The 17,364-nt window shown below is 39.4% G+C and overlaps 1 long non-coding RNA gene across 2 annotated transcripts; it reads left to right on the forward strand.

Moving 5' to 3' along the window:
- The first annotated feature begins 8,845 nt into the window (after window positions 1-8,845).
- LOC109366990 lies at window positions 8,846-15,994 on the forward strand. Of its 2 annotated transcripts, XR_002113714.1 has the most exons (6): window positions 8,846-9,029; window positions 12,853-12,904; window positions 13,183-13,291; window positions 13,378-13,911; window positions 14,276-14,385; window positions 15,654-15,994. It is a non-coding gene; the product is annotated as an uncharacterized LOC109366990 (long non-coding RNA). The 2 variants fall into 2 exon arrangements; XR_002113713.1 differs by lacking the exon at window positions 15,654-15,994 and having other exon boundaries at window positions 14,276-14,814.
- Window positions 15,995-17,364: the final 1,370 nt, after the last annotated feature.

The following is a 17,364-nucleotide window of genomic DNA, read 5'->3' on the forward strand; positions in this document are numbered from 1 at the left end:
AAGCCTTGCTGTTATGGATACTCATTAATAAACAAAACAATCTTTGCAATATTTCATGCCAGGAGTTTTAAGGAAAAGATAATTACCTGATGAAACATCAATAAAACTACCAGCTACCAGTAGAAATTCTCTCATCACCTGCACACACACAGTCCTCTAAAACAAACACTTGTAAGTACTTAACAGATGGACAAGTGAACCTTGGGATGAATGCATTATAAAAACAGAGCAATCACTGTTTTTCAGCAGAAGTGATACTAAGATGTAAGGAACAGGTTAGAAATAATTTGATTAGTTGGAAACATAGGCTCAGTTCATAGTAAAATCTGTTGAGGTCTGCATTCCTTTTACACAGACAAAATACAATTCATTTCACTTGCTATCAGATTTTTAGATGATCTGGATCTACAGCTGGATGAAATTTTTTCTTTGTCTTAAGCCAGTAGCAGCCTTACTATCATATTTTTTCACCCTGTGTGCTCTCTGAAGTCCTACAGTAGTTTGAGAGCTGAGGTTGCCCTGATGCCCTTGAGGAGTACTTTTTCCTACTCAGCTGTGCAAAATGCCACTTGTTGCTTCCTTCACTGCTCTGCAGAGATGACTGCATTGCAGTGGGCTTCTATCAGTTCACTGTGAAGCCTGTTGTAAGTGTCTTTTTGATGGCCTGAAAGAGCTTGCGGAATATGGTTAAAAGCTAGAGAGACAATTACAGCTAAATTAATGACTGAAACAGACCTCTAATCTAACTAAGTATTTCAGACAAGGGACTTTGCTTTTGGAGGCTGCCTGAGCAAATTTTGTATTATACTCTGGGATGAACTGCATTATAGAAAAGTGAAATATGACTGGTAGCCAGTATTTTTCCTCTCCATTTTAGCTTACACACAGCTTAAAGCCATTTCCCCTTGTCCTATGAGGGATCACCGCCTTCATGTTCTTTTTTTGTGTGTGTGATGAAATGCACTGAGATCTCTCCATCAGTTTGTATACATTTGTATGAATGTCATAAAGGAACAGTGATTGAGAGATGAAAGCTTCACTGGAGGACCAAGCCATGAGTCATGGTCTTTGTGCTACTCAGACTTTGTTGAACACTTATCAGGATGAAAAGCTCATTCTCTTCCCATTGTCCCAATTGATTGGAATAGCTTTCCCATTTGGTTAATGGTGCGTTTACCATTGCACTCAAAAGATAATGGTTAGATCCAACGCATATGAAGTGTTGCAGTGGTAAGATTTTTCTATACCAGTGTATTTCCTCATTTAACTTGGATTGAGAATCTTCTGACTCAGCTAACTTTTAATTCCTCCTGGCAGAGCAAGGAGATTCAGATTCACAAAAATTAGTCTGTGTCACTAAGGTTTCCTGACTAATTTTAAATAAAAAGTTCAACTTTAGAATTCAAATTTTCCTCTACAAATACCCAAAGCAAATACATTTGTTTAGATTTGAAAATGCCTAGAGCAAATCCACCTATCATTTAGATGGTTATTTTGGCTTCATTTCACAACAGGCTGCTCTTCAACTAACTGATAAATAACCTGATCTGGCTATCAGTTATTATTTGAAAATGATTTTTATGCCTATGGGAGCCTTTTATTACTTAGATTTTACTTGTGACGTAATTTTATGCTATAGAAATACAGATTATTATTGTGTGCATCCTTTAGTTTGAGATTGGATTTAGTTTGAGAATGGATTTTGGGTAAGCTTACACAGTTTTATGTAAGTTTACAGTTTTGTGACAGGTAAATAATTTTCTAACATTAATAATGTTCAATAAATTTGACAAAAAACCACAATCCGCTGAAGTCACGGATAAGACTACCTGTGCCAACTCAGTGTCTTCTGGGAAGATTCCTGTGCCTTAATTGACTGCAGCAATATCAAGTGTCACAAGGTGAGGCTTTGAATAGTGCTTTACAGTGCTGGGAAGCTCTTTGCTGCTTTTCCAGAAGATCAGATTTCCTCACATTGATGCCCTGGCACAGACCATTGGAGGTCACCTTGCTATAATATTATGATTACATTTCCAGATCATTCCTTTTCCAAAAGGCTTTTGTTCCCCAGAAGGTGCCACCTGAATAAAATAATATTAAAAGACAAGAAAAGACACTGGCAATGAAAATGATTCTCTGCAGAATTAATAACTACCACAGCATCTTCTTTCCTAGCTACTCTATTTCATTGACGGTGGCAATAAAAAATAATCACTTAGAGACCGTGTCCTTGCAGGCTGGCAGTAAGTCTAAATGGCAACAGCTAAAAAGAATGAGAGAAGAACATTTAAGATACATCTATTATTGCCTTGGCTTTTCCAAAAATGTCAGAAGGAAAGTCGCAGCATTTGTGTATGCTTAAAGGGGATGGGAGGAGAAGGAAGATGCTGTGATCTTCTCCTGTTTTTGATTAGCTGTTAGGTGGGGCAGTGACTAGTCATCTGTAAATAGAAGGCAGAAGACTCTGAGTTCTGCTTAGAACAAAGGAGGAAGGTAAAAACAGACAAAGCTTAATTTTGGTACAATCACGGTACTTTTGGTAAAGGCTTCTGTGTGCTTCTCAAGGATGATGCTCCACCTCCATCCCAAAAGAAAAAAAGCTGATGAGGGAGTACTGAAAGGCCAAGGTATCACCTCCCACCCCATTTCCTCCTCTCTGTCTCAAAATTATTTTTGTGTTTGTCTTTCATTCCTGCTTCTTACCACTTTTCTTTATGAACAGAAACAATGCACTGTAAATTGTCAATATGTTGAGAAGACATAATGCAGCAGATCCCTCGGGAGCGCTGCAGCTCAGTTGACATTTTTGTCTCATCACTGCTCTGGAGAATGGTTTTGCTTGTGGATTCTGAGAACGACTCACATAATGACCAAATATAAGTGTGTTTCATAAACATAATAGGCTAACAGTAACTGTACGGTTGGACAATGTTCCTCTGCCAGACCATGTCTGTGTAGACTTGGTGGTAGATACTCTTCTGTATAGAAGGACCAAAAAAAGACTCCAGCAAAATCTGAGCATTAAGATGGCTCAGCTCATCAGACTTGGCAGTCTTTTTGTTTACGGTGAATGCGTATATACTTACTGAATTCTAATTCTGGGGCCTGAGGTGCGACACAAACACCTGATTGGAGCATGTAAGGACTTTGTGTTTCAAGGACAGCTGCAGCTGTTCTACAGTAGGAAGAGTGAGACCTACATGAGGCAACCATCTCCTTTCTAGGCTCCTGTTCTTTTCTGCCTGATTCTGTGGGCAAAAGTTTTTTTTCTAAGCATTTCTGACTGCAAGATGGGAGCTGTAACAGCTGGGGAGGGGTATCAGCTTTCTGAAAGGCAAACATATGGCCTCTCAGACATACATGTGTGGGCATTTTGCATAGCTACAAACTGATTTCTGATTACCTGTCTGTAAATAATAAGGCACTGACTTGTCCTCTCTCCTTCCCTCCCTCCATCTACAAAACTCTTCTTCCATCTTCTGCAGTAGAAATACAGAATGCCAGATTCAGTGTAGCACTCTATGTATCTGATTTTCAACGCTGCTTGGAAAACCCTAAGGCCAGGGCTGAAATAAGAGCTGAAATCCAAACAATGTGTGACTGAACACAAAACAAATCATGGCTTTACAGGAATATGTTGTGACAGCTCTGCCTTCTCCCATAACTGCTAGTCAGTTTCCCCCCCTACATTTAAATAGCACAGTATACATATTGAACCAATGATTGAGTAAAATGGAAAATGCATAGTGAAGCTAAAAAATGCTGAGATGTAAAAATCTTCTAAAACCTTTCTGCAGGGCCTGGGTGATATTCTCTCCCTCCCTCTATCTCACTCCTCTTTCTCTCTCTCTCCCTGATTAAAAAAGGGAGGATAGGCTTTGCTTCTAAAAAGCAAGGAACAAAGCCTTGAAGAAACCAAGGATGGGGTTTGCAGTAAATTTAGATATGCCCATCATAACTGGACATTTATATGTAAGCGAGACAAAAAGTCCGACCTGCTATGCAGCCTTGACAATTGCATTAAAATTCATCCCTCTCACACACTGTCTAATGTCTAATAAGACAGAATGGACCTGTAGTATCCTCTGCTGCAGTCCCCCACTTCACTCTGGGGGGAGCCTAGGGTTGGTGAAGATGGAAATGGGGCTAGGTTGCTTGCCACTTCCTGAAGTTGCTCAGAGGACTCAGATGTACCATCTGTGGGGGTTGAGGCACCCACCTGAGCTGCTGAACCATCAAGGATGAACCACTAGCATTCAGCAGCTCAGGTGGACTGAGTGAGTCCTTGCTCTCACCTTTGCTGCGCTGCATTTCATGCCCAGTCAGGGAACATGAAGGCTTAGCTGGAGGGGAACCAAGAGCATGTGGGTGCAGCTCTCAGCTCCTGATGAGGGCAATGTTGGTTAAGCGACTCTGACCTTCAATTGAATTTTGACTGAAAGTCTTCACTGTCTCACACAATGGATGTGCAAATGAGGCCTTTCCCATTTCAATCATTTCTCCTTGCTCACAGCAGTGGGCTGGCAGGCAGGATTCTCTCCTGGGGGTCCCCGCAGGGCTTTCTAGGGGTCAGATGTCAGTGGCGAGCTCCCTGAGCCAAGGGTCATATTCTGCGCTACAGTAGTACTCTGTATAAGCAGCTGGAGAAAAGGCAGATGAGGAAAATGCAAAGAAAAGACAAGGGCAGGTCTAACTCTGCTGATTTTTTCCCCTTCAAAAACATTCTTTCATTTCCAGTTTTGAGTGTTTTTTAGGACACTCATTAATCTGGAAAACAAGAACTTCCAGACCATTAGTGCCATGTTGAATCGAAACACTAGCCAGGCTGGGCTGATAGTGCCAGGGTCATGCAACATACCAGTAGCGCAGTCTATGATGTGCCAGAGTGATTTGAGAGAACAGCTTGTCCAAGATACAAATGCCAAAGTAATTGGAAATGCCTCCTCACAAGTCGATGTATAAATCAGCAAAGTGTTTTAATTTAACGAAGTCTGTGTGATTATCTTTGGCCAGATGAAGGAGTGGTGCAGGCACTGGGCAGGGATCTGCTGTTTTACTGTCTGTGAGTGCTGTATTTCCTTATTCTTACAGCATTATGGTTAAATTTCATTACAAGAGATCACAAAAGTGAGGTTGCCAACCCCTGAAAGCTGCATACTGTGTGCTCTGATATCCTTTGATGAGTGGGGAATTCCTGCAGATTCCAGAGACCTGTCAGTATGGGAAGTGGAAAAATAATTTAGCGCTTATGTCCTACTGGCTTGAAGAGTATTATTCAGCACTCTACCCTGGAGCTCTATAAACCCATGCTAGCCTCCCTAAGCATCCCATAGTCCAGCCGCTGTTCTGGCCTGTCACCTGGCTCTGGAGTATCACCTTGCCTGAAAAATCGATTTATATAACTCGACACTGATGGCATATGGGATTCAGAGTAGACTTCCAGCTCAGAAACCACGACTCCCCCTTGTGCACTCAGAAAGTCTCTACTTCACTTAAGAGAAACTCTGTTAGGCTCAACAGCTTCTGGGCTGCACGATCAGGACACCCCATCTGGATTAATGGTCGTGACTAGTTGGAGCATTGTTCTTCATTCTAAAATCATGATAGAGGTGACTGAATATCAAAGAACAGAGTTACAGGATGGGGTCCTCTTTGTTAAATAACATAAACATGAACCTTCAGTATGTTTAACCTCTTTCCCTTTTGCAGGATTTGAGACTACTGAGACTATTAAGTTAATGTTCACAATGTTGCCAAAACTCCTGTGAGTTTTCTAGTTCTACAACAAACAGCCATGATAGCTACCACACTCAAAAACTGATATATATGTATATATACGTATCTATATATTTTTTTCTGAGACTTGCTTGAAGAAATCAGCATGAATGTGCTACAGTTTGTCATCTTTGGATTTCAAGCTTGATTTTTAAAGTTGAAAGAATATTGAGAATTTTTGGCTACATGTAGTCTAAACTTCTGGTTCGCCTGTATGTCACCATAAACTTTGAAAAACCTTACAAAAGGAAGCCTGAATTAATCCCAGAGGGTGATAAGAGGTCTTAAAGCTGCATGAGAGAGTCCAAAACACTTAAAATGAGAAACATGAAAGCATGAAGACACCACAAAGATGATGGAAATTGAATCAGTAATTGATGGGAATGTAATTGAGATAGATGGGTGAAGTTAGACAAAATATGCTTTCAGCAGCTTAGTAATAGCGATGACAACTTATCTCTTGTGTAACAGGTTGAAATCTACTGAGAAAAGATTTCATAACATGACCATGTATCTGACTCTGATACCAAAGCTGTACAAATCCCATCACAGAGGCATAGTAGGTAGCTTCCTTCCGTTGAAAGAAAGCACATCAACAGCTCAGTGATCTGCATGTTCCCATGCAACAGAAACTTAATCTCATCTCACTTATCGTCAGTAGTACAGTATTAGACAGTGTTGCTGGACAGCTTTGGGTGACTGCGGATTCATTGTTTGCAGAAGAGATCCCATAGTATTCCAGGAAGTATTATCAAATGGGTTAAAATGAAGTACAATGATTCTACTGAAGCTTTTATGATGTGCTTTACAAGACTTGAAATTGGGAGACAGAGTCTTGCTGGTCACTTGGTGTTCCAATTAGCCAAGGCTTGTTGTGTTTGATTGTCCTTCCGTTTATCAGTATGGTGCTCTGCATGCCAAAATCTTAATACAATAAACCACCTTAATAAAATAGAGATGTAGGAGGATATTTCCAGGAGTCTCTTTCAGGAAAAGATAATCTCAAAATCCCAAGTATCTGCCCAGAAAACACAAAACGTGCATCCTCAAGTAAAAGAGCACTAGCGGAAACACTTGTATCCGTTGATGTGCCACTTGCACTTGACATCGCAGCATTTGGTGGTTCTTTCATGGTTGCAAACCTACACAACAAGCTTAACGTGCATGAGAGCTGAGGCCTAATTCCACATGACATGGAGATACATGGTAAGAATACCCAAAGCCAACAAATTATGATCAAATCAAGGTCTTCTTCCAGAATCTTTTGCACAAACCGGGATTTTCTCAAGTATTATCTTGCATGTAACCCTGAGAAAGCATTACATATTGTAAGTTTCCTGGGAATTTTCTAGAACTGTAGGGTCAGTTATTAGCAGGTGATTGAATGATAGTGGAAGAAGGATATCTGTAGAAAACAAAACTGACAGTATTTCTGTTTTCTGCTTCATGCAGATAATTTTCCTGAGGCATTTTTGGGAAATAAAATTAGTTGCATTTAACATTATTATAAAGCAGACGTATCTTGCCCAGGTTGAAGCTTTGTAGAGGCTTACAATCGTTAACAAACTTGGATTGTATTTTTCTATCTCTTGAGACACTTTTTCATCCAATAGTTAGATATCTACCAATTGTTGACACAAGTGAAAACAGCACAAAGTATTCCATCTGCTGCAAAAAATCAATAGACAGTATTTCAGTCTACTGCACTGAAAATAAAATATATATTTCAAGGAATAAATTCCACAAATGTACCGAGAGTCAGAATCTGGCCCTTAGATTGAAGAGAATTTCAGACCTAGCTAAGGCAAATCCCTGCAGCGAAGAACAGAATACCAAATGGTCTGTAGAATCAGGGTGGAGGTGCTTTTCCTTGCCTTTCTATGCATAGAATAGGCTTCTTACAACTTCTTTGGAATTCTCACTCCTGTGCATGAAGGATCAAATTTTTGCAGTACTCAATTGCAGTTCAGGACTCATTACACAAGACCTACCACTGCTTCCCAAAAGTGTAGGTTAAATCATTTCTGAAGAATTTCACTTTTTCTAAGTGATCTTGACTTATTAATAAAATAAAGGAGTCAAAGAGAACATCCATTTTGGGAAAGAATGTGCCTTGTTTTCCATTTTATTTTATTTTATTTTATTTTTGAGAGAGAAAAATAGCATTTGCTTTTGCAAAAACCTTTAATTTCATATGGGAAGCCACCTTTAAGACTCATCATTTGGCTACATGCTCTGGCGTTCCCCTGACTCTTTTTCCACATCCATTGCTAGTGGCTTGGTGTGTTCCTTATCCCTTGAGCCAGCTCATTATCTGGATGCATGGCTGCTCCCGTCGATCATCTGAGCCTGCTAACAAATCCTGCAGGACTAACTCCAGGCCCAATAAGAGAGATATTTGTTTTGTGGTTTGCGTTTTGCAGAAAACACTGTGTGGTTCTCAAAGCCTAAAATATCGAGATTTAAAAAAAAAGTGGCAATTTTCATACAGTGCTAAATAAAATAAATTACAGGCCCCAAATGATCTAATAATTCCTAAGGCAGAGTTCAGATGCAGTAATTAATTATCCCAACATGGAATTCATAATGATCAACTATTAATATGTGCATGGGGGACTGGATGTCTCAGGGTTTGGTAATGGGATAGGGAGACTTTCACCTCTAGGTTGCTGATTTGAATCTGACCCAGTTCTCCAGTGACTTCTGAAAGCTGCAAGCATGTGCTGTTTGTTCTGTAGTGTATATAAAATGAAATAATCTAAGCTGCTTTCTAGCAGTCCTCTGTCCATAACATTGTTGCCAGAGTACAAACGACCTTCGGTTTGATCTCTTTAGTTGGTAGGCCAGGGATTTTACGGGTAACCACACTATAGTCTGCCCTTAGGGGTGACTCCTCCAAGGAATACTCCCATTGGGGCATACCTCTGTGGGAAGCAACCCCCACATGCCCTGGGGAGAGGATAACACATAGAAACCAGTGTCATGATTGCTTTCAGCTGCACATGCAATTAGTTGTGGTAGGTACTACGGAGATGACTGTGAAGCCACCTGTGCTTCCCAGCCCCTTGACCTGAGCAGAGTGGTTCAAACTTGGGGGGCTTAAAGCTCCTACCAGTTCAAATGAAGTGCCTTTTGGCACTTCTGCTATGACATCCTTGACACTGGTCATGCCACTGCGTGCATCTTGCAGGCAATGTTTGAGATCTGCTTGAGGATTGGGAAGCATACATAGGCTTTTGTCCTTGGAGGTTCAGGTGAGTTGCCTCAAACCACCTCCCACTTCACTGAGACATGGCAAAGGATGACTTCTCTCCACACACATCTCAGATAGAAAGGGGCATCCATCTCTGAGAATACCAGACAAGGGCTTATCTTTACTGTAAATCCAAAGAGGAACAGAACAAATATATCTCCCAGAAAAAGGGAAGCAGAGAAAGAACTAAGACTATGGTTTGTTGAGTTCGGTGGAACCACATTTCTCAAGTTATCCAAAATTTGGTAAAGTCTGGTTGAAACAAATTTGTCCAGGTCTAAACTCCCATCAAGGAGTTGAAAAATCTGAAAGATCAGCAAGCTATAGTATACATAGCAGAACATACCTCCTCAGGTTCAGGTAAGAGTAGAGAACAACATGGCAGAGTGTATGCTTGGGAAAGTGGCCAAAGCAGTCAGGACACGGTAAGATCTTTTCCAGTCCCACCTTATTTGATTTTATGAATTATGTTCTGTGATACCTGTTTCTGTATTGGCAAGGAATGGGATACTTCTAGCTGCCAAAAATTCTGGTATTTTCTTCCATTTATTCAGATGCTGGTAAATAGGTTGAAGTACTAAGGAATTGAAAGTAGGATCTCAACAGATAAAAACACAGCTTCAATCTGCTGTGTAAAAATCTGCACGCTCCTGAAACCAACATGTTAAAGAACAACTGTCCTAAAATCAAGCAGTAGAAAAGTAGTTAAAACAATTTAAACAAAATTTAATCCAAGTTCCATGCTGGGAAGAAACCACCTAATTTCTGAGAAATACGAACTCTGAGCCAGTTTAATAATGGATATTGGTCTTTTCCAGATCTTAGCAGAGTTTTTAACCACCATCTGAGCGCTGTACTGTGAATTTAGCTCCTCATTGTGAATCCTGTTTCTGAAAAAAAAAACCTTTGTACAATGTCTTTCTGTGCAATGAATTTAGCCATAATTTAGCACTTTGTAGTCAGTGGAATATTCTTTTTGAATATTCTAGGCTGGTGTAATCATTCTTATAGAATGAAAGTGAGTGTTTGGACATACTTTGTAGAGAAAAATTATAATGAACAGTAAAAATGTGCAATGCTACAACTATTTCCAAGTTATTTCTCAAAACATTTGGGATCATAATATCCCTAAGTTAATAATTATACAAACAAAAATATTGACTATGTTAAAAGCATAAAATATTTTAAAGATTATTTTCCTTTGGATTGTAAATAAAATTAGCAGGGACATAATTACTGCTACTTAGGTCTGTCAGTCCTGTTTTCCCATTTCGTCCTTTTGTTGACTCATAAGAGATAGAAAAACCGAAAAAGCTTTTTTTTAAAAAAAAAAAATTAACATGCATTTCTCATTGCTAATAATATAAATGAATATGAGGGGATACATTGCTCTATGCACTAATACAGATTTCTGGATTCCTGATGAAGGTAATCCGGATTCACTTTCACCCTGCCCAGCACACCAGTATAAGATCACAGGATTGTTTGAGTTGGAGTCCCTTAAAGTCCATCTCATTCAACTCCCCTGCAATGAACAAGGACGCCTACAGCTACATCAGGTCGCTCAGTGCCCCACCCAGCCTGACCTTGAGTGTCTCCAAGGAGGGGGATCCACCATCTCTCTGGGCAACCTGTGCCAAGTGCCTCACCATGTTGTTTTTTCTTCGCCCTTCTCCAGCTACATTTTGAGGAGATGGCAGTTAAAACTAGCCCTTGTGTAGCTAAGAACCTCGGTTGCAGAGCACTTTTCTAAACACAGCCTCATCTATGGTGGAAGTGGACAGATTTTTAGCTCAGTGTTGCACTTCCTGGCATTTTATTGAGGAAAGCAGAGGGGAGGATATGAGAGTGGTAAAATAGTTTTGGAAGGAATTTGAAAAACTGGAATGTGACTAAGTCAGATGAAGCCAGAAGCAGGGTTGATACCTTGTCCCTGTGGAAAAGATAATGGGATTGATAATGTCTGTGTGGTTTCAGGAAGGTCCTATACTCACATGGAGACCTCTTTTTTTAGGACTCTTGAAAAGCAATCATGCTGATAAAGCATGTGGCAGATATGGCCAAGGAACACTGATAGGGGGCAGACAAGATAATAGAATAAGTCTTTCCCTCTTCTAATTTCTATGACTCAAGAATTGTGACTTTTTTTTCTCTCTCTCTGAAAGATATCACTCACAATAGTGTTGTACTACTGGTGACTTTATTTTGATCATGAAGATTTCTACTTCTGGCACCGGTTACTTTGCTTGGCAGGCTGCAGTGTGGATCAGACAAGGCTTGGCTTATTTTTTAAGCCCTAATAAGGTCGTACACCTACAGACAAAAAGCACTGAGTTCAGTGCCAGTTTGTCAGATTACATCTCATGATTTCTTGGGCTTTTCTTGGTGATCTCGCCATCTATTTCTTTTCCCTTTTGTGTAAAGAAAGCACATTACTTCCTCCACATCTTTCTCTTGTGTTGCTATAATGAATTCCTTGCCATTCCCTCAGGGGGCTGACTCACACTCTTGCATTTGAAGTGAAGTAAACTGGAATTTGTATCTTGGTGAAGGTCAGTTGCAGTGCATATGAACAGGAAAGAGGGGTCAGAATGGTAATGCAGATCAGAGAGATGCCTGCAGTACAAATGCAAATGCTGACCAACAGGACATGTCAGGGCTGTCAGCATGCCTAGTGTTTGCTTGGCCGGGCAGTGCTGTACTGGCTGATGCCCATTTGGAAGGCTCCAATCAGTGAATGGAAGCCTTTCAATGGAGCAGGAAACTCCTAACATGTGTCAGAAAAGGAAGTGGATAACTATTTGAAAAAAGCTTTCCTCGACATTTCCTAGAAAATTCCTTCTTTTCTCTCAAGATTGATAATCCCCAGGTGAAATGAGTGGTGATTTAGAACTTGAGATGCGAGAGAAGATCACAGTGCTGCCATAGTCTTTGTCCTCTGCATGGCCAGTTCGGAGTTGCCTTCTGCAAAAGCTTTCCCTAGTCTGGGTTGAGTGCTTTCACATAAAGAAAGTTTCTGTCCCTTCCTCCTTGTCGGCAGATCAAGGACTGAGAAATCTCATGATCCTGGCTCTATTGTTGAGATTTGTTTTGGGATCATGAGCAAAAGGTATGGAGAGATGAGGAACTGCTGACGGATTCCAGTTTCAATAATTAATTAGCAAGCCATGGCAAATGGCTTGCTGCTAATTGAATAGTCTGGCCTTGTATTTTGAGTAGCTGTGAAAGATCAAATCTTTAAAGTAACAATCTAAATACAATCTCTTTCCTCTCTGCTTGAGTCCTCATGCTGGTTAAGTAAGTGGTCTTTGAAACAGGAGTTGTAGAAAACAATGCTTTGTACACTGCAAAACAATATCCTCAGTTGTGGTATTTCAGCAGCTAAAAGGAAAAAATGAAAGGAAAATGAGAGAGATAATGATCAAAGTGTACAGGTAGCAGCTTATCAGAATTAGTTGTCCAATAGAAAATAATTGAAGCTGAAGATAAAATGGTAGAAAGAAATGAAAGGAAAAACAAGAGAATGTAAGCAAACAAACAAGCAAAAAAGATCAGCAGAAAGAGATGGGAGAAGAAGGAAAAGTAGCTGACCTTCCCTAAATTCAGGTTGATTTTCCTCCTTTTTTTTTCACATTGCTTTAGTGTTCCAACTGGTGTGTCACGGCACCTCTCCACTGGCCTCCATTTTATGTACATTTGGTTAGGTGCCACTAGATTTACTCATAAGCAACTCCTCTATTACTTCAATTTTTTCTAAAGAGATGATTGAATGCAATATTCACTAAATTAATCATTTTGCCTTAACGCATCCTTTGTTGTTTTAGGTGGAAAAAAAAATGCTGATATTTACAGAGCAATGGGACCAGAGCCCAACAAGTAAGAAGCCGTTCCACTTTTCCTTGCCCCACTGAATTCATGTGTTGCCTTCAACAGAGCTAATGTATCTTCATGCATTAAAACCAAGAGTGTGATCTTGTTTTTATACTTCCTGGATAATGATCCATTATTTTCTACCAAAACTCTATTTTAAAATAGAGAAAACCACAAGTTTCAGAAGTCCTAATGTCTTTCAGAACATAAAAAATTCAGTATTCTCCAAGGTTGCCCATCCCCTGTTGCCTCTCCTTGATGACCACACTTCTATACTTGTGCAGGTATCTTCTGAAGCTGAAGGAGAATTATTCCACTCATGAAAAAAGCAAGTGAAATATAAACACACCAGTACATGTTATATAAAACTGTGGGAAGAAAAGAGCACCTTAGGTAAATACCAAGCTACTTATTTTATGATTTTTAAATGTCACTCTTTTGTCCAATATTGACTTTTTTATATGGCGGTTGAATTATAGATCTTCAAGCACCTGGGAACCCATGGCAGCCTTACTTTGACACAGCTGGCCAAGTGGAGGATTGAAGTCCCAGTAATTAGGTGTGAGTTTCTCTGTGCTGGGGAGCCGAGCCAGAATGAGAAAACTTGGTGAGGTTACTCCTCCCTCCAGGTAAAGGCAAAGCTACTGAAGAAGAGCCAGACTATCCTCCAAAGGAGTGCACTGCAGCTTCCGTATCTTGTTGCTGCAAATAAACTTTTCTTCTGGCAGTGAATTTTTACATAGGACTGCAACGTGCAGCCTTTTGCTGTTCTGACTCTTCTGTCAAACAACTTATTTTGAAACATTTGTACATATAATGGAAATCACACGGTGTGGTGGGAAGTGGACTGAAAAAAAATCCTCCTGCTGAGGATGGCCTCTGAGGAGCAATGCTGGGGGAGAGTTAGGGACAAAAAAAACAGGTGACAAAAGGGAATTGATTGCAGAAGTTTGTACAAAGAAAATCCAAAGGCAATGAAAGAAGAAAGGAAGAAAAGAGGAAAAAGAAGGAAGGTAAGAAAGAAAGAAATGAGAAAAGGAATGAGGGAGGCTGGCAGTTTGGGAAACAAATTTCATGCTGAACATTGTGGATTATTAACAGCAAAATGACCCACTCAATTTGTCTCAGAACCTGAAATTTTCCTAACTGGATTTGGAGTGGCAATTCTCGAAGCACACAAGTCTCCAGTCTTCTACTTTAAATCCCTTTAATTGCTGTTTTAATACTACCCTGTAAATAGGAGCAGAAACAAACATTTCAAGAATAATTAAGACTGACAGCATTGTCTCTCTGAACACTGGACAAAAACTCAGAAGATCTGGAATTTCAGAGTCATTGCTGTCATAGACAAATCCTTCTCTCTTTCTGTGTCACCAGGGGGTCATTAGGAGCTCTCACAACACAAATAAATCATGGAAAAACAATACATTATGCTACCCATGGAAGACAAGAAGCTGAAATCGAGATCTGCTGATGGTGATGAGCAGGTATTCTTAACTCAGGACCAAGCTGGCTGCGTTATTTTAATTAACCTTTAACAATGAATGAAGGTTCATTCCTGACAGGTTCGAAGAGGCACCCAGACTTTAGCTTGTTTATTTTATTTTTTAATATAATCTTCAATATTAATGTGTTGTACGCATATAACACTATGTACGAATTCTTGTGATGAATCCATTATTTCTATTGTTTTTAATGATCCAATAATGTTTGATTCAATCTGAATTTTGGTCAGGTTTTTAAAATGACATCTTTTTAACATGGGAAATAATTTACTCCTATTTTTTTATTTTTAGTTATGAAAAGTAGAAAAAGGTAAAAAGCAAGCTAGCTACTTTATAAGCTTTCCTTTTGTTAATGCATGCAGTTAAAATTCCTGAATACTGTCACTCATGACATCCACATCAAGGATCAGAAAGCTGATTGAAAGCAAAAAAAAAAAAAAGAAAGTGATCTTTCCAAAATGCTGTTAATATTAGTGATATTATCTATGAAAATTTGAAAAATTAAATCATTGACTTGTTTTCCAAACATTCAGATTCCTGCTTATATAAGGATGTTTTTTTATTAATTTGCTTTCAAAATGAAAATACTTTCATATTTAACTTTTTTCATTCTTTTTTTTCCAGTTTTTCTTTTTTTTTAAGTTTCTTGTCCTTTCCATTTGTTTGCTTTCTTTTTTATTGTTTTGCTATGGAAGAGAAAGGGGAGAGGAAAATGGACTAAAACAAAATAAAATTGTAAAAAGGTGTTGGATATACATTTTCTCATGTCTGAAAAGAACAAAGAAGAATATCAGGGAAAATTTCAGCAAACTAATAAAACACTTCAGGAATGCTGACAATTCCATGAGTGGTCACTTTCACAATGATTGTTTCTCTGTTTTATGAGATTTAAAGACACATCATGATGAATGGAAAATATTTTAAGCATAAGTTTTGACTAGACTGTCCTTTTAATTAACTAGAGTGAGCAGTTTAATTGAAAGTTAAATATTCTTTGCAGATTTAAGATTTCCAAAGGCACTGACCTAATAATTCCAACTGATGTCAATGGAAGAAGTGAATGTTCCGCAAATCTGCGCTGTATGGTTTTCATAAAAAAGGAATTAGCCAAATACTTCTTATGAATTTTGAGCTTATTTTATTTTCATCTCCAAATTTCAATATGTTTTTCTTCGGGAATAAATGAATACTTTAGGAGCAGTGTTTTTATAATTTGAGATTTGCACTTAGCCATGCGTGTTCTTATGCAGACCTTCCTGCCCCTCAACTGTAACAACTATGGCATGCAAAGTATTACCCTTGAAAACTGCAACTTCTCATTATAATGGGGGCCCAGCGGGTGATAGAAGGAAAAGTCACTGGCCCATGAACTAGGAGCCTGGAGCATCATCAAGCTTTGCTACCCTGGAGGAAGAAAAAGCCAGAGGGCGAGGAGTGAACGTACAGGACCAGAATGCCACTTGGCTGGTGACAGGTGTATTTTGTCCCTTCTCTTTGCTGCTGTGCTGGTCATCTTTTGAAGGGCAATTGTAGCAAGCTGGCAATAACTGCTTCTTCAGAACAATGGAATTAATACTATTTTCTTGTTTGCTATTTATTTATGTGAGAAACTTTTTCTTTTCTAATTTATTTATTTATTTGCTATTTATTTGTTTCTTTTTCAAGGCTTTTGCTTTGACTAGGTTAGTTTTGGGTGAAAAGTAAGACACCATAGGGCAAAGACAGCAACCACTTTGCTATGTGTTTTCACACGTAAACTAGTTGGCTGAGGTGTGCACGCTTCGATCGCTGTGTCAGCATCAGAACTGGACTGTTTCTGTATCAAAATCAGAGAAGAGACATTAAATGTCTCTTTGTCAGTATGGGGCAGCTATTGAGTGAGATGTGGGCAGATATAGGTTTACCCACCTATTGATTTACATGTGGTATTCAAATGGTGTTTTTTTGGAAAACATTTAGGATTCCATGGCTGCAGGGTGTATTAGAGACTGGAACTACACTGTGGTTTAGATTTGTTTGGAAGAATATAATTGCTTGTTATGTGCTTATCCTCCTAACTGGATGACACAGAGACATCAGCCACATCCATAGATGCATTTCAGCATCCTGAAGCACCCCTAAGGTTTTATCAAAACCATGCCTTACCTTCCAGAAGACTTTTCCCAGACCATGTGGCATTCCCACCTTCCCAGTGACTGAAGCATTGTGGGTTTTCTCCTTTGCATGGTTATACAGCTCATCAGTCTTGTGGCAGTGTACATCACCATGTCCAAATAGACGACACTAAAGTGAACAAAAGTAGCTGATCCCATGTAACATCTGTCAGCTATATTACACTCGTGCTCCACAGCATCTGCATATATATACCACATGGTTGATGTGTCCCAGATGCACTAGATTTATTCTCTGTTATAAGGTCAGCTCCCAGCATACAGTATTATGTGTCATGGTCAATTGTCCAGGGAGAAATGAAGTCCAGCTGAAGCCGCACTGTGGCTCTTGCCACATGCTATCCGGGTGATTTCACTGGAGTGATGTGTGCCATTGTTGTAGATATAAATACATCAGGGAAACTACACAAGAAGCAGGAACCCTGGAAACAGAGCTTCTGTACTTACCATGGGAGCATGAATGTAAATAATAGCATTGTCCTCATCCACTGTCCACATTCTTCTGCATTTTGCATTGTGTTTTGAATTTTATTACATGACAGGACCTGTGTCCAATCTATTACGAGGTTCTTCATGGTCAAACTTAGCCATTTTTTTTTACTCAATGCAGACATTTGCAACAAGCTGAACATTTTCACTCATCCATTAATGGATTTATTCCCAGAAACTGTGGGTGCGGTGCTGCTCTGAGTTGGAGACAAGTGTCCAAATGAGCTAGGAAACGTTTCTAATCATAACTCTGTTATTTCTTCGCTTGTGAAGTCAACACAGGACATGAGATTCTTTTTCC

This window comes from Meleagris gallopavo, chromosome 3 (assembly GCF_000146605.3).
Source record: "Meleagris gallopavo isolate NT-WF06-2002-E0010 breed Aviagen turkey brand Nicholas breeding stock chromosome 3, Turkey_5.1, whole genome shotgun sequence".
NCBI classification, from domain to species: domain Eukaryota; kingdom Metazoa; phylum Chordata; class Aves; order Galliformes; family Phasianidae; genus Meleagris; species Meleagris gallopavo.